The sequence below is a fragment of the Carassius carassius genome, chromosome 23 (genome assembly GCF_963082965.1).
Source record: "Carassius carassius chromosome 23, fCarCar2.1, whole genome shotgun sequence".
In the NCBI taxonomy this organism is placed as follows: Eukaryota; Metazoa; Chordata; class Actinopteri; order Cypriniformes; family Cyprinidae; genus Carassius; species Carassius carassius.
In genome coordinates this window covers 18,707,547-18,732,370 of record NC_081777.1, presented here as the reverse complement: position 1 = coordinate 18,732,370, position 24,824 = coordinate 18,707,547, and positions in this window count along the sequence as shown.

The following is a 24,824-nucleotide window of genomic DNA, read 5'->3' as shown; positions in this document are numbered from 1 at the left end:
TATGATTTTTATTTTATTTTTATGTTGAAAACAGTTCCTGTGGAAATTTTGTTCATAAATAAAAATATATACTTTTTTATCTATATAAATAAAGAATAGTACAATAAATAGATAATTATGTAGTCTGACTCTGAGCACAATACAGTAATGAGAATTTGGTTATTTAAAGGGATAGTTCACGCAAAAATTAAAGTTCTGTCATTAATTACCCACTCTAATTTCACTCCAAACCCATAAGATCTATGTTCATCTTCAGAACACAAATTAAGATATTTTGGATGAAATCTGAGAGCTTTCTGACCCTCCATAGCAGAAAGACAACTGACATGTTCAAGGTCAAGAAACATATTAAGGACATTGTTAAAACAGTCCAAGTGACATGAATGTGATGAAGCTATGAGAATACCTTTTGTGAGCAAAGAAAACTGAAATAATTACTTTATTCAACCATTTCTTCTCTTCTGTGTCAGTTCACGATGCATGCATGTAATGCAGGAGCCGACATTCCATAAACAGTAACAGCTTGAATATAAAGCCCCATAGAAGAATGGCACGTGGAAACTGACACAACAAAAAGAATGAGCGCTGCGCCTTGTTTACAAGCAGAGGAATGAAGTTGTTATTTTAGTTTTCTTCTGGCACAAAAAAAAATATTCTTGCATTTTCATAAAATAAAGGTTGAACCATTGATGTCACATGGAATATTTTAATGATGTCCTTACTACATTTGTGTTGCTGTCTATGGAGGGTCAGAAAGCTCTCAGATTTCATCAAAAATATCTTCATTTGTCTTCCGAAGATAAACAAAGATCTTATGGGTTTGGAAAGACATGAGGGTGGGTGAGAAATTAATGACACAATTTTCATTTTTGGGTGAACTATCCCTTTGACAGCCTTCCTCTTAAACATAATTGGACCTTTCATGTGATTTGTTCTGCTCTCATATGCAAAACCAACCCAATTCAGTCATGCAGATTTTTATGTGCTGAGTGGCGAAAATGAAATGTGGATATTTGTAAGATCAGTGGTTTACATTCAGACTACAGCGAGCAGCTCAGATACAAACACCCTTGGCTGGACAGTTTACGGCATCGCAACACTGTGAAAAAAACAACAACAAATTAAAATGCTGTACAAACCAAACCTTGAAAAATCTGCCCTTCCGACTAACTAAATGTCAGGCAGACAAATGACAGAGCAATGGCTCGGATGGGAGGGCTCCTGGGAGAGGACATAGATGATGCTGTACAGCGTGAATTAGAGTGCTGATATTGTGCACAGGCACAGATTATAGCGTTTTAATGAGAGCGCTCAACAACGATGGCATAAGCGAGCCCAAATCAGGCCCGGATCTGTAAAATGATGACAGTTGCTTGGAGTAGGGCCTATTACCTCTCATTAGTTTCTACTGATAGTGCTGATGGGTAGTGCAGAAGGAAGTGAAAGAGGTAAAGGTCAGCGTATGGATCTTGATTTGACCTCTCTAACCTGCCGCTGATGGGCAGCATCTGTCATCCTTACATTTAATTTAGCTGAGATTGGGTGGTGTAGACGACAGGGAGATAATAACCACATCCCTGCCTCTCTTTCTCTCTCTCTCTCTTGCTGTTTCCTTCTCAAATGCATCGCATCTTTGTCCTGGCCCAGTTGGACAGTCATTAACCCGCTTATTGCTACACAGGCGCATTTGCTTGGACTATGCTCTATCCTTGTTCCCAAAGGTTCATGTCCAGAGATTGACTGTTTCAGGGATGTAATTCAGAGTATATGAGGAATGCGTTGATTAGATGTGACTGGAATGTTCTGTCCCTCTTCTGTGAGATTATGTGCTTTTTGTGTGTGTGTGTGTGTGTGTGTGTGTGTGTGTGTGTGTGTGTGTGTGTGTGTGTGTGTGTGTGTGTGTGTGTGTGTGTGTGTGTGTGTGTGTGTGTGTGTCTATGTGTGCGAACAGCCTTTGGAATATTAATCACAACACTTCACATGACTCAATAAAATTAAGCTTAACTCCTAATTATCCCCACTGTTATTAAGAGAGGTTGGTTAAGAGTAATTTTTTTCCCACTGCTGGCAAGATGAACTTGTTAAATGTAATTTTTGACTGACAGCAGAGAAGCAGGAACAGATGTTTTGGTTTGTTTCACAAATGTAGAATGGAAAGGAAATGTAGAATGGGGGGGGGGGGGGGGGGGTCATTCTCTAAACTGTCTTAAAGGAATTGTTCAACCAAAAATTAAAATCTGATGAAAATGTACTCACCATGAGGCCATCCAAAATGTAGATTTCTTCATCAGAACAAATATAGAGGAATTATGTATCACTTGCTCAACCAATAGATCATCTGCAGTGAATGAGAGTACAAACAGCTGATAAAAACATTACAATAGTCCATATGTAATCCATGCAACTCCACACCATCAAATAATGTATGTGAAGAAAAAAGCTGTGCTTATAAGAAACAAATCCATCATAAAAGCATTTGAACTTTGATATGTTGCTTATGGACAAAATACCAGACTGTAATCCATAATAATGTTTCCTCAAGTGAAAAAGGCCACATCAAAATATCTGTTTAAAATGGTTTTTACTTGTAAATAGTGCTTGATATTTGTCTCCTGATTCAGACAAGACACCCATTTCACCGAAGAAAACAATAATGTACTGTATTTTAGTTAAAAACAAAACATACATTCATAAAAGCAAACATTCTTACAAACATGCAGCTTTTCACTTTTTACAAGACATTAACTGATGGACTGGAGACATACGGATTACTTGTGGATTTTTTTTATCAGCTGTTTGGACTCATCATTCTGACGGCACCGCATATTGCAGATGTGTACATTTATCCCGTTATGTCACTTTCATTTGAAAACAGAGCTTTAATCGAGAGCCATATGCAACCAAGTGCATCAGACATTTTGGTAGCTACACAGTCTCCCAATATAGAAACACAGTTAAACCCTCAGGAGTTTCGTCACCTTTGAAATTTACTGTGAGGCACATTTTTTGTTCTCTTGCATAGAGAATTAGAGTACTGCATGTGCAAAGGAAAATGGGAAATAGAGACATCAGGCCTGAGATTGACATTCTACAAACAGATTTTGCTCTTTTCCCAAGGGCACCACGCATGACTCTGTGACTTCTTAAAGCCTTCTCAGAGAGAACTAGCAAAATATCCTGCCAGCATAGCAGTCTGATAGAGCCAAACATAGCAGAGTTTGATCTTGTATCATTTGGAGGGTTTTCTTTACTTTTTCTATTATTATCTTTGGGAAAACCTGCAATTTATGTGGTCACCTGATGCAATAAATTAAGCACCTGCTTTCATTATTACAGATCAAGGAAGCTGTATTATTTTAATTTGTATAGACCAGTGTCTTTGAAGTCATCTCCACTTTTGACGTCGTTAAATATCAATCAACATTTCTATAAAAAAATTATTTAATATTTAATCCCTGTCTTAGGCTTTAAAGACCCTGTCGGATCAAAATTATAGATTTATGGCATTGCACAATTATTAGCATTGGCATCCCTAAACAATAACTACTGTAAATGGTGTTTGTGAAAAGGGTTTTTTTAGCGTCAAAACAATAAATGTTTAAAAGCTTAACATTTTTGTGTATATATATATATATATAGGTCTAATTGTATATGTAATTTAATTTAACTTTATTTATATTAATATACATTGGTTTGAATTATTGAATTTAATTATTCCAACTTAAACCTTTTGTTGCAGTAGTCAGAAAACATACAATGACATAATCACAAAGCTGACAACTGTAAACCATCATTTATAGTCACTGTGAACATAAATATGCTTGGAGTTTAGGTAGTTAGTTTAGTTTGTGTCTTTTTGTCAATAGGTTGTGTGTGTAATTTACTTTTGCCCCTAAGCACAATTTCAAATCCATTGCACTGCCAATACATTCAGATGTGGCTGTGTGAATTGCAACACGTGCAACATGATATGTCAGATGGTCAGAGGACTTATTCTTCCTGGGGCAAAGGATGAAGAGGGACAGCCACCTCCTCTTCATGGCAGATCTAGAGGAGCAGTAGCAGAGACAGGAAGACAGACTTGGTTATGTAACTGGAGACCTTGTGTGTGTCCTCTCTGGGTTCACATTTACAGCCCTGACGGAGGGAGCAGAGCTTGAAGACACCCTGCGTATCTCTTCCTAGGCTCTGCCACTTTGCATTAGTGTTTGATTTCATAGTCACTGATAATTGGCCCAGTTTGTGTTTTTATGTTTGTCCTTTTTCACACTGACATTAGGCTTTATGGCAACAGAGATATGAACAACAACACAATGGCATGCTATAGGAAGAGACATTATGCATCCAACCCAACAATTCAGATGAAACGTTATTTCTATTTATAATGAAGAACAGAGAAAGAAAATGTTTGAGTTAAACTGAGGCTGGAGGGTAAATTATTTCATGCATCAGGATGTTTTCCATAGCTCAAACCAACACCATAGCGCTTTCTATCTATCTATCTATCTATCTATCTATCTATCTATCTATCTATCTATCTATCTATCTATCTATCTATCTATCTATCTATCTATCTATCTATCTATCTATCTATCTATCTATCTATCTATCTATCTTTCTATCTATAAAATAAAATTTTAATTTATATATATATCATCATAGTACAGTACTTCTGCCTCTGCTTAAAGTTAAAACTGTGCGTTGTTTCATTTTCAAATCTGCAATTTTGGTTTGAATAAGCGTTAAACCTCAGATCTCTATGCTAACATTTATATAATAATACTCACAAAAATGGCAGGCTTTTATTTCTGGCTGTTTCTCCCCCTTCCTTGCTGGCAAAGGAGCTCTTTCTTATTCATTTCTTTCTGAATAAATCAGTTCAGACAAAATGAGATGTCAGCCAAGGGACATGACAGCCTTTCAAGCAAACATTTTCGGCATTGGATGCAGTGACGAGGACTCTGCTTTGAAAGCTTTCTATCTGACTATAATTCACTCTTATTAGCTGAGAGAACTAATGAATAACACTAAAAAATAAAAAAAAAAGATTTGTTGAATTTACTATTTTTTTTTTAAGGTAAGTGCTTGCAATAAATGTATTTTAGCTACATTTAAACAAATTTAGATGACTAACTTTCAAAAAAAAATGCAGTTGAAGCTAAAATAAATTGTTTGTAACCACTTAACTTAAAAAAAAAAATTTCAGTGTATAGACAGAACGTCTCAGGTTATGAATGTAACCATGGTTCCCTGAGGGGACACTATGGGGAACACCTCGTCGTGACCCGTGTCTGAAGCATACTTTGAAAAATGCCAACGTGTTGGCCGGCGACAGCCTCTGACGTCGCTACCGGCGTGACTATAAAGACGCGCCTGTAGGACCCGTCACTTTATCTTCTTCGTGAAGCTTGCGTCCGAAGCATGGCAGGGAGCTAGAGGACGCCGTGTCTCGTTCCCTCTCAGGGAACCATGGTTACATTCGTAACCTGAGACGTTCCCTATCAAGGGAACTTCGAACTGCGTCCTCTGATGGGACACTATGGGGAACAGTATACCCACACCGCCATGCTGAGGGGAGTGCAGACCAGAATCATGGCAAACACTAAGTACCAACTCTACCGCTTCACCGGGAGTCGCCCCTGGGAAGGTTCGACGGCTGTCTATGACATTATCCCTTACGGCCAAAGGCCTAAGCTACTTACCTGTAGGGCCCTGGCCCGGGGTAGAGCTGAAGGCTTGGAATCACAAAAGACTCCTTTAAAGGGATACGGCTAAGAGCCTGGCACTTTCCTCTACCAAGTCTTTGCCTGTCACACAGGTGCTACTGCTAGCTTTCGCAAAAACTTGCCGAAAGAGCTGTCCCAACAGTACTTTAGTAGCGGCGCCCGTTCTAGATAGGTATCAGAGGATACCTAGGTGGAGTGGTGCCCAAGATGAACGGGGCTTAAACCGACTCAAGAAAGGACACGAAGCAGCAGCGCGAAGCCCTTACCATATAGGGTTTTAGAAAGAACGCAGAGTACTAGCGTGCGAACTTACCACAGTGTGGATTTCAGAAAGTTTGCAAAGACTTCACGTGCACACTTACCATAACATTGATTTACAAATACTGTTCTAAGGAGGGGCTCTCGTGGAACTCTGATAGAGCAGCTCGTAGATGGAATGGCCCGGGAGCAGAGCAATTGGAGGACGGAACGTACAGATGAAGCCTCGGCCACACCTATACCATGGCGTCCAGCCCCCAATGGAGCTGGATGAGTCAGAGGAAGCCAGAGGGGATAGCAGAACCGATCCACCCAAGTCTGGCCAACCTCTCTAACTCTGCCTCAACACCTTGGTGTGAAGTCGCCATTCCCCGAGCCTCAGCCCCTGCCTCAGCAGGATGTCTGCTCTCACAGTGCGTCTCAAAACAGTATGTAGTACTGGAGCGCCCTGAAAGAACCGAGAATCAGTCCCCCAAGAGAGGAGGACTCCGAGCTCCGAGCAGCATGCTCATAGGTGACCCTTTCAGAAAAGGGGAGCGCTGCTAAACTACCATGAGAATTGCCCACACAGCCCCCCATGTTGAGGGGGCTTGAGGTGTACAATAAGTACACACCGGTTGGATGAAGCCCAAGGAACACCGGGGCTAATCATCTCAAGAAAGGGAACGAAGCGGTGCGCGTAACCCTTACCGTACAGGATTTTAGAAAGTGCGCAGAATCTTGCGTGCACACTTACCACTTTACGTGGATTTCAGAAAGTGCACAGAGTCTTGCGTGCACACTTACCACTTTACGTGGATTTCAGACAGTGCGCAAAGCGTTAACGTGCACACTTACCACCATGTGGTTTTGAGAAAGTACACAGGCTTAGCGTGTGTACTGAAAGGTTACCTGACAACCACAGTATGTGGGAGCTCATATTCAGAGAGACCTGTGAAGCCTGCTACCTGATAACCACAATATGTGGGAGTTCACCTACAGAGAGGCCTAGAGAGGCCTACTACCTGTTACCAGATAACCACCTCAAGTGGAAACTGAGAGTAATATGGAACTCGACTCCAGGGAGGCCTGGTGAGGCCTACTACCTGACAACCACAAACTGTGGGAGCTCGCTTTTTAGTGGAAACGCACAGTATGTGGGAGCTAAATCTCCAGGGAAGCCTGGTGAGGCCTACTACCTGGCAACCACAGTATGTGGGAGCTCGCCTTCAGAGAGACCTGGTGAAGCCTACTATCTGAAAACCACAATATGCTATTTAGTGGAAATGCACAGTATGTGGAAGCTAAATCTCCAGGAAGGCCTGGTGAGGCCTACTACCTGGCAACCACAGTATGTGGGAGCTTGCCTTCAGAGAGACCTGGTGAAGCCTACTATCTGAAAACCCCTACCGTACATGATTTTAGAAAGTGCGCAAAGTCATGCGTGCACACTTTTACCACTTACGTGGATTTCAGACAGTGTGCAAAGTGTTCACGTGCACACTGACCACCACGTGGTTTTGAGAAAGTACACAGGCTTAGCGTGTGTACAGAAAGGTTCCCAAGCATCGCAGAGGCGCTGGATCGCACGTGAGAGGTGAGCTCCAACCCTCAAGCGAGGGGAGCATCACCTGAGGCAGTACATACAGAGGACTCCGTAACCACCACCTCCCCGGATGCGCCAAGCGGCCAGGCGGCCCCTCAGGGTGACCTGGCCGGACATCTATGGAATTCCCTGCAGTGCTGTGCCAATTCTGATGATCAGCCAGGCTCCTCGGGAGGGGGTGTGGGATGGACAACCGCAGAGCGCTTGCCTCCCACACGCGGGTCTCACTCCGCGGTGGGTGTCGCAACCCGGGGGGGCGGAACCCACGCGGTGCGGCCGCCTACCGAAAGCCTGTGATCTTGGCCACCTAGCTATTTCCAGAGCAAAGGAAACTCACAAAGATTGTTAGTAGACATATAACCACCAGCAACATAACATCCATAAACAGGTAAAGCAAGGGTACATACTCACCCACCCTCCTGTACTGGAGTCCCGCTTGCGGGGCGCCCCCTTCTGGTCCGGACCGTCAGTAAGGCGGTTACTATGAACATAGAACCAACCAAAACATCATAGGTCCAGGAAGGAGATTGTTATGTGAGAGACTGTCCACCTAACCTCGATCAGGTGGAGAGCTGGTGGCTACAGGTGAATTAGGCAGGGGAGGACAAAAACAGAGGTTAAAACAGAGGTTAAAAACATCCGGAGCTAATAGGTCTTTCTACCGCTCTGACCCGGGCGAGGACGCTGCCTCGTCTGAATCACGTCCCTCAGACCCTGCTTACCTCTCCGTGACCCGCGGTTCCTCTTGCCCCTGCCCTTAGGCGGGGGAGGAGCGCGAGCCGCGACACTAGCCTTCTGCGCCCGTCTACGATCCTCAGATCGAGATGGGCCAGGACCCCTTTGTTGTTCGGGCTCGGACCTGGACCTTCGTGGAATGAAGGATTTAAAAGCAGCTGAGCGCGCCCTTGCCTCCCTGAACTTTTCGACCACCATCTCGACGGAGGTACCGAAAAGCTCAGAAGGCGAGACTCGAGCATCGAGAAGAAACCCCCTTTCTTCCCTCCCGATGTCTGCCAGGTTCACCCACAGATGTCTCTCCGTTACCACCATGGCCGCCATAGACCTGCCCATGGCGGAGGCGGCCTGCTTGGTATCCCAGAGAGAGAGGTCTGTGGTGCGGCGCAGCTCGGCTACCTGGTCAGGTGAAAGGCCCTCACCTGTATCCGGGTCCTTCAGCAGGTCAGCCTGGTAGGCCTGGAGCACCGCCATCGTGTGCAACGAAGCCACAGCCTGACCTGCTGCCGCGTATGACCTGCCATTTAAGCGGGATGTATCCTGGAGGGGCTTAGATGGCAAAGAGGGAGATTTAAGAGAGGACGTTTCCCCCACAGAGAGATAGCTAGCCAGCGTCTCTTCTACAGAGGGCATCCTCTCATAGCCGTTTTCGTGCATGCCCTCGATATTAGCATAGCTCGTATGCTGAAACCGGTGGATGCGAGAAGAAAACGGCCTCTTCCATTCCTTTTCGACTTCTGCATGCAAGTCAGGCAAGAATGGAAGGCTCACCTGGGCTGGAGGGCTATGGTCAGACAAATAACGCTCATCGAGGAGACCTTGTGACATTACCTTTCTGGCACGCTTCCATGGCAAATCTAATTTTGCCGTGGCACGATCCATAACCTCTAACAGCTCCTCATACGCAGGGCAGGAGGATTGAGAAGGCTCAGCCTCAGCTTCTTCGCCACTCTCAAACATCTCCTGCTCTTTCTGGGTAAAACCCAGCAGAGCACTAACTTCAGTGTCAGAATGGGTTAATGATAACGCATCTTCCCCCCGAAGTTCACTCTCGTTCGCCGCCGGAGAGTGTGAAAGGGAAAGTCCCTCTCTACACTCCTCAGCGAGATCCATCTGTGATCCCCACAAGCTCATTCTCCTCCGTGCCTTGGCAACGGCGGGTCCTGAGCCGCGGGATCCAGATGGCTGTCCCTCTTTCCTCGAAAAGAGAGACAAACGAGAGCGGAGCTTTCTCACAGAAAAACGCTCGCAGTGCACGCAGATCGCCCCCTCAAGGACATAGCGCGCGTGCTCTTCGCCCAAACAAGAGACGCAAAGAGTGTGTGTGTCATCGGGTGTCAGATAACGCTGACACGGATGCACACACTGTCTAAACGCCTTGCTAGTGGAAGCCATGATGATAACAATAATAGATCGCTCTTGCCGTTTCTCAGATGCACGCTTCAAACAAAACAGTCAATGAAGACGAAGAAGATAAAGTGACGGGTCCTACAGGCGCGTATTTATAGTCGCACCGGTAGCGACGTCAGAGGCTGTCGCCATCCAACACGTTGGCGTTTTTCAAAGTATGCTTCAGACACGGGTCACGACGAGGTGTTCCCCATAGTGTCCCCTCAGAGGACGCAGTTTGAAGTTCCCTTGATAGGGAACTGAGTGTTTTGTTCCAAGAGAATGTACTTATGCTTATAGCTTAACTTGTAAAAAAAAAAAAAAAAACACTGACTAAATCACACTTGAAACCTAGTGGATGCAAGCAGTGTGATTTGATTTTGAGAACCAGGCCCAGTTCTACCTTCAAATGAAATGAAAAGCACTCTCAGTTAAAGCTGTATAAATGGCATTTTATTGTAGATTAGGCAAACTTCTCATAAGACCAAAAAATTGTTGGCCTGGAAAGTACATATACTCAATACAATAGGGGCTCCTTTTGCTTTAATTACTGCCTCCATTCAGCGTGGCATGGAGGTGATCAGTTTGTGGCACTGCTGAGGTGGTGTGGAAGCCCAGGATTCTTTGACAGTGGCCTTCAGCTCATCTGCATTTTTTGGTGTCTTGTTTATCATTTTCCCCTTGACAATAGCCCATAGATCCTCTATGGGGTTCAGGTCTGGTGAGTTTGCTGGCCAGTCAAGCACACCAACACCATGGTCATTTAACCAACTTTTGGTGCTTTTGGCAGTGTGGGCAGGTGCCAAATCCTGCTGGAAAATGAAATTATCATCTTCTAAAAGCTGGTCAGCAGAAGGAAGCATGAAGTGCTCCAAAATTTCTTGGTAAACGGGTGCAGTGACTTGTTTTTCAAAAAACACAATGGACCAACACCAGCAGATGACATTGCACCCCAAATCAATACAGAACGTGGAAATTTAACACTGGACTTCAAGCAACTTGGGCTATGAGCTTCTCCACCCTTCCTCCAGACTCTAGGACGTTGGTTTCCAAATGAAATACAAAACTTGCTCTCATCTGAAAAGAGGACTTTGGACCACTGGGCAGAAGTCCAATTCTTCTTCACCTTAGCCCATGTAAGACGCCTCTGACATTGTCTGTTGTTGAGCAAATTACGTGACACGTCTGTGTGTGGTGGCTATTGATGCCTTGACCCCAGCCTCAGCCTCAAATTCTTGAATCGATTTCGCTTGACAATCCTTATAAGGCTGCGGTTCTCTTGGTTGGATGTGCATCTTTTTCTTCCACACTTTTTCCTTCCACTCAACTCTCTGTTAACATGCATGGATACAGCTCTCTGTGAACAGCCAGCTTCTTTGGCAATGAATGTTTGTGGCTTACCCTCCTTGTGAAGGGTGTCAATGATTGTCTTCTGGACACCTGTCAGATCAGCAGTCTTCCCCATGATTGTGTAGCCCAGTGAACCAAACTGAGAGACCATTCTGAAGGCTTAGGAAACCTTTGCAGGTGTTTTGAGTTGATTAGCTGATTGGCATGTCACCATATTCTAATTTGTTGAGGTGGGCTTTGTTAAATGTGAGCCTGGAGTCATGGAGTGATGGACTGGAGTTATGTGGATTATTGTGATGTATTTATCTGCTGTTTGGGCTATTATTCTGACGGCACCCATTCACTACAGGGGACCCATTGGTGAGCAACTGATGTAATGATAGATTTTCCAAATCTGTCTGATGAGGAAACTAACACATCTATATTCTGGATGGCCTGAAGCTGAGTTTTTTTTTTTTTTTTTTTTTACTTTGGGGTGAACAATTCCTTTAAAGTTTCTTACACAATCAAATTTCCCCACAAAACCACACATGCAAATTTGGTTCAAAAGTTACAGAGTAAAATGCACACAGTACTGTTTAGTCCTGTACACTGTGGCATGTGTGAAATTCAATTATGTTCATGCTGTCCAGCCTCTCTGAGCAGGACTTCCTAACTGGAGAAAGCACCAGCCAGGTGGCGACCCTGCAGGCAGTACCAGGCACTGAGCACACTGCCCTGGGCCAAGGCCATAAGATGGACCACTGCCATCTTCCTACATCACAACACACAACACAATCTCACGATCCAGACACACTGGGAGCAAGGGCACGGTCCACGCTCATCGCCACCGCCATTTCCACAGACGCCTGGGCTCTCAGGGTCACCGCCGCAAAGATGCACATTGCTCCATAATTCATATTAAGTTCTTAAAATAGTGCCCTTCCGACAGTACTCAGTGTTCCACAAGCTCACTGAAATAGAATCAATGCATGCGCTTAGATCCTGAACACAGGCTGAATAGAAAGCACCATACAGAACTGAGCTTTGCTTGAAAGTACACATATCGACCCCCAGGTACAGGTGAAGAGTGGGACTGTGTGAGTGTGTCACACAATGTAATGGAGGTATCACAATCATAAAATTTTTTGCTGACGATTAATTGTCGTAGATATTATTGCGATCATCAAAAAGGATTTCGTTCTTTAGTTGTTAACTTGCTTACATCCTGAAATGATTTATCTTTTGGGTCAATGTTTGTTTACTTTATTATCACATTATTATTATTATTATTATTATTATTATTATTATTTAGTTTTAATAATATCTCTCAACCGTTTAGTAATATGTTAATTGTTTATGTTGGTATTGTTATTCTACTTTTTGTTTATAATTTATTAGTAGTAGTAGTAACAATAACAGTTATTATTATTATATTTGGTTAATAATAATACTTAAAAGTGACCATTTTAAAATTGTGGTAAATAAATCAATCATAATAATATGATATCATCATTATTATTATTCAGTTAATAATAACAATTATAAATAAAACAAAGTTTTAAATTGTTGTTAATAAGAAGAAAAAGAAGAAGAGGAAATAAATGTCACAATGTATTAGCTAGTATTATTTCAGTGTTAATTATTAACATTTTAGTTGATTATTAATACTAATAATAATAATAAGAAGAAAAATAAATGTCATTTTTTGTTATATTATTAATAATGATAACTAAACCATTTTAAATGAATAATAATAATTATATTATATAATAATTATTATAATATGCATGTTTATCATTACTATTAATATGTTTCTTTCAGTCACTATTATTATTGGTAAAAAAAATTGTTTTTTGACATTTATGTCACTAAATTTAAAGAAAATTGAAAGTGCAAAATTATTTCTCATACATAGTTCACCTAGTTGAGCATTCATACCCATGATGAAACCACACTATGTATTTCCACTCTGGCTTGCCCACTCATGCTGATGGGTAAAACGTCAAACTTTCTACATGTACGCAAGATTTATCTGGCATCAAAGATCTGTTCAGCAACCTTTCTTATTGTTTTGCATCCTTCACTCACAGAAATTCATTGTATGTTGTGCAACTAATAATCAGTGTTTTCTTTGAAAGATGCAAACCTTGACATCACAAGCTGACATGCCACAGAAGCTAGTCATCTATTGGACATGAATGGTACATCAGTCAAACTGTCCTTGAAAAGCTGATAATGATGTTGACAGTGTGGGGGGAAATACAGAGGTTACTGCAGAGCCCCTTTATTATCCATGCCCAATGATAACAGGCATGTGTAGGGGAAACATCAGGCCAGCCTCTCTGGGGTCGATGCAAACTCCCCACTCCAAACCCCTTGACTGGCAGATCAACTAATGGGTCCTGACTGAGGAAAATCAGCCTCTGTTAAGAGGAAGCAGCAAGTCATGCCATAGGCCTGAAGAAAGAGGTGCCAAGCTGAATTCAAGGAAGAATTCAAGAGCATCCTCAACCCATTCAGTAGACCATGATATGAGGTTGAATACTTCCTGCAGGCTGGTTACTCACCACCCGTCACAAATAATCTATAAATGCAGTCATTATAGAAAGAGCTTCATTAGTAACGGCAATGGTTTGTTTAAATGATTGTCTCGTTAAAGCTATATTCCACTGGTCTTCACCACCTGATAAATAAGTAATGTGTATTAAACTCATCAGTATTACTATTTTTAGCCGACTAAAGCTGATAGCAAAAGCCAGAAACCATTTTATCAAGCATTAATGACAGGACACTATTGAGATTAAATATCTCCTTTTCCAGGTTAAACTTTCATTAACCTGAAAAGCCTCCACTTTCAGTCGATAAACCCACTCAAAGCTGGAGTTCTGAAGCTGGCTGATGCAACGATGCCAAAAATGAGCATAATTTGACTGTTTCTGTGAGAGCTGGAACAGGAGTTGATCATTTTGTTCATGTTCTTCTCTTTTTAGTCCCGAGTTCACATGTTGTCCTATACATTTGATATCTGTTGTGTCAGTGTATAATAGATTCAAGACTGTAACCACTGAACACTGTGGGGAACAAACCTTTTGGCGTGAGTTTTCATCAGTGACATTGTCATTTTTATTTAAAATAATTAAAGATTTTTAGAATTTATTTATAATAAGTAGAATTATTTGTAAGCATTTGAACTGTTTGCAAATAATATTTTAATTTTATTGAAAGTTCATTAAATTCAAACACGAAGTGCACATATAGTATTTATACTTAATCTTTTGTTGAAAATGACAGTGGTTCTTGTCTTGTCAAGTTCATTTAGGAATGATACAGCTAAATTTCACAAAAAAATAAATAAATAAACAAATAGTATTTTGCATAACCGGATATATTTCCATAGGTTATTTAAAATGTCTATTGTGAAACAGTAGTTGTCAATTATTATATGTTTATACCCTTTTCTTTTTTTTTTAAATAATAATGCTGGAATTATTTGAACAGCAAAACTTTCTTTCAGCCTAAAATTTACAAATTAAGAGAAACTGATAAATAAGATAAGTGAATTGTAATTACACATATTAAGGGATTACTTAATTTTGTCAAGACAACGGGTTTATTCAATTTAACTAAGTAGACAGAACTCAGATTAATTTAGGCCCAATCCCAATTCTATTTTATACCCCTTCCCCTACCCCTCCGCCTACCCCTTCCCCTTGTCCCTTGAAACAGAGTGTCAAGGGGTAGGGGTGAAAATATTCTCCTAAGGATTGGGACCCCACTTCTATGACGTCACACGCCATCATTCGTCGTCTAGCTCTTACAATAAACACAAATATTGGTGTGCTGGTGTGCATTAGAGCCTTTAATTATCGTTCTGTATTGATGAGCTGCTTACTGACACACACACATATCGGAAATCGCGCAGCTCACACATCCAGGAGAAAATCAACTTGTCAACGCTGCCCCACGACTTTTATTAAATACAGTTTAAATACTGAGTCGCTACATTATATTTTCCAGCGACGAGAGGATACAATCGCTGTTTCTAAGTAAACTCACTCTAAAAAGATAAATGCACAGACGCAAATACACGCAACTTCCATTTCTCTCTCTCTCTCTCTCTCGCTCTCGAATAGGCAATATTTGAGAAAATGGTTTAGCGATTTATAATTATTGGGGGGATTAGCCCCCATCAATGTCTATGACAGTTATCGCCCTGATAAGACATATGCTGTGGCACTATCATGCAGTCTGTAATGATATGACGTTAGCAAATATTGGCGATTTTTTGCAAACATTTCTTTGAGTAACATGACCATTACAGTTTTTTTCAGTCGCTAACAAGCGTTTGTCCAAACAGTTGTCACATTTCCAAAACTCTAAACACAGTTAGCACAGCATCAGTCTTTTGTGGCCATACCATTCACACATTTCATGTCGTTTTCACACAATATGCAGTCAGTGAACACATTTCCAAAATGCTTACATTTTCTTAACAGACAAGCTATACCTCCCAACAAAATTATGGATTGTTTTTGCAGTATTTACGAATCTTAACACACAACATCCCACAATAGCAAAAACAATATTCCAAACCTTAGATACAGTATAAAAAAACCTCTGCTTCTGCAATGATATCAGTTCAAAAACAATATATCTCAGCTGATAATAAACAAACAATTGAATAATTGACATACAGCTGATTTATGTTGGGTAAATTGGGACAACCACAGCTGGTTCCAGTCTGGCTTAGACTCAGTGGCAGGGGTTATTTTTTTCTATTACTATAAAAGGAGGACTTTGAGGAGTGATGTTTTTGGAAACAGAAACAGAAAAAGACAAACACTGTAATGTCTGGACAAGGAAGAGGAAGAGCAAGAGCAAGGGGCCCAGGGAGAAGAGCAGGCCCCGTGAGAGATGCAGAAGGAGGTGCAGTGAGAGGAGCAGTGAGAGGAGCAATGAGAGGTGCAGGTCCAGTGAGAGATGCAGAAGGAGGTGCAGTGAGAGATGCAGAAGGAGGTGCAGTGAGAGGTGCAATGAGAGGTGCAGGTCCAGTGAGAGATGCAGAAGGAGGTGCAGTGAGAGGAGCAGTGAGAGAAGCAATGAGAGGTGCAGGTCCAGTGAGAGATGCAGAAGGAGGTGCAGTGAGAGGAGCAATGAGAGGTGCAGGTCCAGTGAGAGATGCAGAAGGAGGTGCAGTGAGAGGAGCAGTGAGAGGAGCAATGAGAGGTGCAGGTCCAGTGAGAGATGCAGAAGGAGGTGCAGTGAGAGGAGCAATGAGAGGAGCAGTGAGAGGAGCAATGAGAGGTGCAGGTGCAGTGAGAGATGCAGAAGGAGGTGCAGTGAGAGGTGCAGTGAGAGGAGCAGTGAGAGGAGCAGTGAGAGGTGCAGGTCCAGTGAGAGATGCAGAAGGAGGTGCAGTGAGAGGAGCAGTGAGAGGAGCAATGAGAGGTGCAGGTCCAGTGAGAGATGCAGAAGGAGGTGCAGTGAGAGGAGCAATGAGAGGTGCAGGTCCAGTGAGAGATGCAGAAGGAGGTGCAGTGAGAGGAGCAGTGAGAGGAGCAATGAGAGGTGCAGGTCCAGTGAGAGATGCAGAAGGAGGTGCAGTGAGAGGAGCAGTGAGAGGAGCAATGAGAGGTGCAGGTTCAGTGAGAGATGCAGAAGGAGGTGCAGTGAGAGGAGCAATGAGAGGTGCAGGTGCAGTGAGAGATGCAGAAGGAGGTGCAGTGAGAGGAGCAATGAGAGGTGCAGGTGCAGTGAGAGATGCAGAAGGAGGTGCAGTGAGAGGAGCAATGAGAGGTGCAGGTCCAGTGAGAGATGCAGAAGGAGGTGCAGTGAGAGGAGCAATGAGAGGTGCAGGTCCAGTGAGAGATGCAGAAGGAGGTGCAGTGAGAGGAGCAGTGAGAGGAGCAATGAGAGGTGCAGGTCCAGTGAGAGATGCAGAAGGAGGTGCAGTGAGAGGAGCAATGAGAGGAGCAGTGAGAGGAGCAATGAGAGGTGCAGGTGCAGTGAGAGATGCAGAAGGAGGTGCAGTGAGAGGTGCAGTGAGAGGAGCAGTGAGAGGAGCAGTGAGAGGTGCAGGTCCAGTGAGAGATGCAGAAGGAGGTGCAGTGAGAGGAGCAGTGAGAGGAGCAATGAGAGGTGCAGGTCCAGTGAGAGATGCAGAAGGAGGTGCAGTGAGAGGAGCAATGAGAGGTGCAGGTCCAGTGAGAGATGCAGAAGGAGGTGCAGGTGCAGTAAGAGGAGCAGGTGCAGGAAGAGGAGCAGGCCCAAGGAGAGGGCAAGGTAGAGGTGTAAGGATGCGTGGTGGTGGCATTCCAAGGGCTGCAAGAACAGTAGTCAGTGATGAAATTCGTGCCACTATCATTGACCACGTAATCAACCACGGTCTCTCACTAAGAGAGGCTGGTGAAAGAGTGCAACCCAATTTGAGGCGGTCAACCATTGCCTCCATTATTCGCATCTTTCAACAAACCAACAGGTAAGTAGTGCATTTTACATGGACTGTTTCTATTCTCACTTGACATGTCAAAAAGGTCATACAGTAATGCATATGTTAAGCATTTTTTTTTCCTCTAAAGACTGCAACGTCTTCCACCCTCTGGGGAAAGAGGAAAGCTCCTCAATAATGATCAAGAGCTTGCCATTGTGGAAATGGTTGTTGCAAATAATGCAATAAAACTGCATGAAATTAAAACTAGAATTGTGGAGGACCATGAGATATTTGGCAATATAGAAAGCATCAGCCTCACAACCATTACACGGACTTTGTCCAAACACAGAGTGCGGATGAAGCAGCTCTACACTGTTCCCTTTGAGAGGAACAGTGAGAGAGTCAAGGAGCTACGACGACAATATGTCCAGGTATAGTGTATATTCAATTCAATGTCCAGTATTACTGTATTAGCTTTGCACATTGCAAGTAGGTAACCTACACAGTAATAGGTTGCAGTACAGTATGGTATACAGTAATGACTTGATATACATAAACCTTGTTTCAGAGAATTATGGAATTGGAGGCCAACCAGGCCCCTCATGAATTCATTTACATAGATGAGGCAGGATTCAATCTGTCCAAAAGGCGTCGACGTGGACGAAATATAATTGGAAAAAGGGCCACAGTTGATGTGCCAGGACAGAGAGGGGCAAACATTACCATGTGTGCAGCAATGGCAAATGCAGGATTACTCCTTCAGAGATGTCAGGTTGGACCCTATAATACCGAGCGCCTCCTTGCCTTTCTCAATGATCTCCACCAGCGCCTGGTACCAGAGCAGGATCAGGAGGGTGAAAACATGAGGACCTTTGTAGTTACCTGGGACAATGTTGCTTTCCATCATTCGCAAGCAATAACAGTATGGTTTGAAGTCCACCCAAGACTGGTAAGTCTCTTCCTTCCACCCTATTCACCTTTCCTCAACCCCATAGAGGAGTTCTTTTCTGCATGGAGGTGGAAGGTTTATGACCATCAGCCAAATGACCAGATGTCCCGCCTTGAAGCCATGGATGCTGGCTGCAGGGACATCACAGTTCAAGATTGCCAAGGGTGGATCCGACATACAAAGCGGTTTTATCCCAGGTGCATCGCCTTGGATAATATTAGATGTGATGTTGACGAAAACATGTGGCCTAACCCTGAAGATCTCAGGGATTAGATAAATTAATTTTTTGCTATTTTTAGTTCCCCCCTTTTTATCTGGGCTTTTGGCTGTTTTTTCTTTTCTTTTCAGAAGAAAATTTTGTTTTTGTAAGCATTTTGTTCACTGTAAGCATTGCAATACTGTAAAATTTTTCTGTTCTATTATACTGTGTTTCTACTGTACCTCCTTCAGTAAACAATAAAGAAAAAAAAAACTGATTTGCTTTTTACTAGAATGCGTTTGAATGTGAACATTACTGTACATGTGGACATGCAGGTCCCAACCAAGAAATTTAGTGTAAAAGGTGGATTGCATGTTACCTGAAACATAAAAGTCTATGCCGTTTTTCTAATAACAATAACTATTATTTTGAAACCTGGTGTACTGTGATTGACTGCATATACTTTGTGAAGTGAAAACAAGTTTTATTCTTTGAAAGAATAATTTCATTTTGAGTCAGATTTCCAGTGTTTTGGTAAAGTTAGTGTGTGCGCAGAGAAACATGTGTTCTGTTTTGAAATGGAGAGTTAGTATATATTTAACAAAATGTGTTTTTGAGAAGAAAATAATCAATTTGGCCAATTGTGTTTTGTAGGTGTAAGTCTGTGTTAAGAGTTTAGAAAAATGATCTGAAGTATGGGTAAGCGCTTGTTAGCGATTGAAAAAAACCGTAATATGAACTCACAATTGAATGTAACATAAAACAAATGATTACTTTTCGTTAAAATCTTTATTTATGCCAGAAAAGCTTACATTTAGGTGTCTTTTTGTTCGCTGTAGCAGCCATGTTGTTGAGATAATTCATACCCCTTCGTTTGAAGTGTGGTCCCGAAAAATCTTCGTTTGAAGGGCAATCTGGCTCTTCCCCTTACCCCTACCCCTCCAACCAAAAGAGAATCGAGACACCCTTGTCTCGAATAGTGGGATTGGGCCTTAAATAGTTTTAAATAAAGTAGATTCACACTTTTAAGTAATTGCAATTTAATACATTTAAGTTAGTCCAACTTAAAATGAAAAAAGGTAACACAAAACAATTTCAAACTGTTATTTGTCAGTGTAACTCAGAATTGTCAAGTTCACTTAACTTATTTCATTATGCATGAAGTTAATTTACTTAATAACTTTAAGGCAACATGTTTCCTCAGTTTTTTAAAGTCAACTGATCACTTTTTACATTGTAAATATCTAATATTTGCGTGAATTGTCCTCAGTGTCTATGTGCTTACGACCCTGTTTAGATTGCTGACTTTTACTCTGTTATTGTAACACAGAAATTATCCATAACTGCATGCGTCATATCTCTAATGTTAATTTTTGATCATACAGTAAACAGTCATGTTCTCATCTTTCAAGGAAGAGTAAACACATTGGGACTAAGGCATTCAACTGGCAGACAATACATCATGTTCCATGGTCTGATCCCTGTTTTTAAAGCAGGCCTAATACTGGTTACATGTTTTTATTCTTGCAACAGAGATTTGCCACTTTATGACAGCTATCAAAAGGCATTCACTCTTAAAAATGAACAGCTAGGGTTATGTGTGGACCACATTGTTGAATAGGTATTTGCTGGGTTAAGAAGTTTTGTATGAAATAAAGCCATATGTTTAATGGCCTAAACACATTTGAGATTGAATCATCCTTTCAGACCTTTGTGACTTAGTGGAATATTCTGAAGAATGTTGGTAACCGAACCATTTTAATTACCATTGACTCAAAATTCCACAGTTACTAAAACATAAACAAGAATCAAATTGTGATTAAAACAAACCTTTACACTGATTTAACACACAGCATATGGAGAAACATTTTAATTTCACTATAGTACACATTGATCAACAGCTGAGGTACAAGTGTGACGTATTTCTAATAGCTTTGACGGACCAGCGCATATGCTCCTCCTTCTCTGATAGGTGTAGCATGCACAGGGAACAGACAATCAGAAACAAGGGAAGGCTTGATAAGAAGCTAGGGAGCTGCTGCTAAAAAAAGGAGGGAGTAATTAGTAAATGTCGTCTAAGAGGAGCACGGTGAATTAGAGGCCTAGTGGATCATGTAATTAGGGGTAAACCAGTCTCCAACACAGCGCACAGGGTGGAGGGGACACTACTGTATATCTTCAGCCATTCATTCTGATGATCATTAGGAATCTTTCAGTAGCCCATGCTAAGGTGAAGGTTTATATAGACTTTGAAAACATAAACCAGTTTAAGAAACTTGCAAGTTCTGTTTGATTGTTTGCTTGGGGGTCTGACTGTTTAAAACCGGAAAACCAGTCTGACAACAATCAATATTTACTATTATTTTTTATTGATAGTGATGTAGAAATGGCACACCTCTCCTTAAAAGGAAGTGTTAACCCCAAAATTAATTTGCTGAAAATGTACTCACCCTCAGGCAATCCAAAATGTATATAATTTGTTTCTTCATCTGAACATATTTTGAGAAATTTTGCAGTAAATCACTTGCTCACTAATGGATCCTCTGCAGTGAATGGGTGCCGTCAGTACATCCAATGGAGAAGTCCATCCTCTGTTGTCATCTCATATCAAAATCCAGCAACATATTTGTTTAGAAATGTTTTTAACAAGTGCAGTGCAACTTTCCGTGTTCAGACAAGATGACTTTTTCAGTGGAGGAAGCAGAATTATTGATAGAGAACATGTTTTTAGCCAGAAGCAACGTGTTATAAGTTAAAAAACATCTTAATGATGGATTTGTTCATTACAAAACATGCAACTTTTCACTTCACAAGATTTCAATTTATGGATTAGGTTCATGTTTGATTGTGATGTTTTTATCAGCTGTTTGGACTCTCATTCTGATGGCACCCATTCACTGCAGAGGATCCATTGGTAAGCTAATGATGTAATGCTAAATTTCTCCAAATTTGTTCCAATGAACAAACAATGAACTCGCTTACCTCTTGGATGGCCTTAGAGTGATTACATTTTAAGCAAATTTTCATTTTTGGGTATTTTTGGGTGAATTGTTTCTCAACATAAAGCATAAGATATATTTTTTTCAAAATTTCTAGTTAGTAATGTTGCATTTCAGTCTTACCCATATGTGCCTTTCCTCGTTGAAAGGTGCTGTGGTTGGGACACAGAAGAAGTGCTGGGGAAAAAGTACAGATGAGCGGAGTTTTAATGCAATTTTTTTTTCTGTCTCTGAGCCACACTGTCAGCAGTTGTTGTTGCTGCCAGAGAATTCTGATTCAGATTGCCGCAGACAAAACTGTTGCTTTTACTCCCTTCATCGATGTCTAAAAGACAAAAGCCTTATGCAACACATTCACATAAATGCGTGCATTAAAAGAGCAGAGCTTTCAGATTCAAGGACCCTCCAATGCACACACAAGTACTGAACGTTTTCCAGGTATTCAGTGTTATCTCTTTGCTTGCATGTGCATCTATGCAAATGCATTCAAAAGATGACGTGAGCAGATAGCAATCAGTAATGACAGTGACAACTATTTAAAATAATACGTAGAGATATATAAATGATGTCTTAATATCAGCATTTATTTTCATCTGTGACCAGGTTATCCATGTTAATGTTAATTCCATGTTAAATATCTTATTGAGGGACAAGTCTTTATGTATTCAAATAGCTGTCATGGCAGACTGTGAGGATTTATGAGTGTGTATTCTGAGGGAGAGCAGATAACAACAAGGATAAAGTCATAAATGAATCTCATCCATGAAGTAGCCAGCAGACTGACAGAGCCAGGTTAAAGCCTGTGCCTTTTAAACAAATTGGGTGCTTAAAGGAGCATATTGCCTGTGTGCTATAACATGTTTTATTGTTTAGTCACATTAGCACTGAGACAAAGAGGAGCGTCACACGATGGCACGTCACAGGTTCTGATGAGCCGAGAAAATTGGTTCCCCAATTGATTGCCAATGAAAATGGCGAGCTGTTTAATTCAGTGAGCCATTGGTGGATGGTAAGAATGACATGGACCATCAGTGTGTCTGATCCCTATAGTATTCTCCTGAATTCGATCCAGTGTGCATTGACCTTTACTTTCTTAATCCAACACCCAACATAGTTCTGCAGAAAAACAGCGAGAAAATTCCTGTTAATTACAATTAGAAACTTTATGATTGTAATTAAATTATCCCATTAACTCTGGATGAACCTGCATGATAATCTTAACGGAAAATAATAAAATGTAGCATTGAGTCTTGGTTCTATCCACTGTTGATTAGATCATGGAGGAAAATTTTAAAGAAGGATCAGGTTTATGCAGATGAAAATGACTGGACAAATCAGGCATAGTAATTTGCTGAAAAAAATTACAATTTTACTGGAATATATAGCTTTGATCAAAAATTACAGGCTCATAATAAACAAACCCATGGATAAATTGTTCACAATAAGATGCATTTGGAAAATAGATTGGGTGAGACTTAAGACACCACACAAAAAGTGTCCAAAAAGTAATTCTCTCACCTCTCACAAGACAATTTATGTGTGGTATTTGCTGACATCTTTATTATAGGAAGGAAGTCAGGAGTCATATAGTCTCTACAGGAAAAGGTTTAATGGGTGCATTACGAGCATGTCCTTGGTAGATTTTTTTTTCTGCTTATGGTGAATCACAGACATGGTGTCAACAATCACAGGAGATAAAGAAGAGGAAATGATGTTCAAGGAGCTGCTGCGTTTGAGCACAAATGGCTGATTACAGCCGTCATCTATTGTGAGGTTTGAGTGTGGACACTAAGTGCTGGTTTAAGCCCTTCTGTAAACTGTTGATACAAAGTTAGTACTTCACAAGAATCGTCAAAGACCAACAAAATTCTTAGAGATCTTTATAGGGAGCACTGAAAATGCAACGACCCTTATAGATACAAAACAAGGTTTCCTGCAGACCGGCAGGAAGTGTACCGCTCATCGCAAATGCTCCTTTGATTAACAGAGCAAATGCATAGCCCTGCAGGATTTACTGCTAGTCCACCACTAATGACCATTCACACAATTGATTACAGATAAATGCATTGGTCGGTCTAGCCATGAATTAATTGAGCAAGCTTAAGGAACAATAATACCTCTGAAGGTGTGATAAGCATGTTTAGTGTGCTTAATGCCAATGGCAATGATGCTTTTGAAAGCAGTTTCAATTGATTTTATTGAAACGTAAGCCTTCCTTCCGAAAAAAAGGCCCATAGGGAGCATTTTGATAATCATAAGGCATTTTTTTAATAAAATGCAACATCAGTGCAGCCTATCTATTTAAACGTACTTGCATAGTTGCATAGTATATAGGCCTATATATATATAATTAAGGGTGTTTGGGACATAAGGTAAAATGGAACAGTAAAACTATAAAGAATTTGTTTTCTCACCTAATGAGTGAAAATAAAAACAATTTTTGCAGTCTTAGGCGTAAGACCACATAATTAAAATCTGATGCCCTCATTGGTGTGACATCATGTTGGTGGGTGGGACATGCATCAAACAGGAAGTTGACCATGAAATGCATGAACTGCAGAAAATTACAAGTTTGAAGTTTCTATTTTCTGAATTAGGTTGTTTTTATTTTGTACAGTATGATATTGGCTGATTGGGACATGTGCTTAAAAGCTTAATTAAGAAAATGGTTTCTAACAGAGAACTATTATATATGATCGGTATGCCCTAAATCAGTGGTTTCCAACCTTTTTATTTATGCAGCCCTAATCAACCTCAAAAATATTCATGCACTAGCTATATTTTTGATAAAATAAAAATTCTGAAATAAAAAATTTTAAATATAGAAATATTATAGATAAAGTTTTTTTCCAGTAATAAACCATATTCATGTTCCTTTTAAAGGTCTGTGCAGGTTAAATGTGTTTGTTTAAAAAAAACTCTTAATTGGTTATGGTGCCACTGCCACCCAACAATTCAGAAGCTTGAACATAAATAAACATGGGCTCTTAATAATGATGAACAGAAAATTAAATATTGCATATAAAATTAAATTAAAGTACGAACTAACTTGTGCAATACAGGAAATATTTTTACACTACCCTAAATGAACGAAAACGTGATTTAAATGACGTGATTTAATTTTTTTATGCAAAATCTGATCCTGAATTTTTTTTTTTTATTATTGTGTAGGGGTTTTATATTAAAAACAATACGACCCTCAAGACAGGCTACTTTATTGTG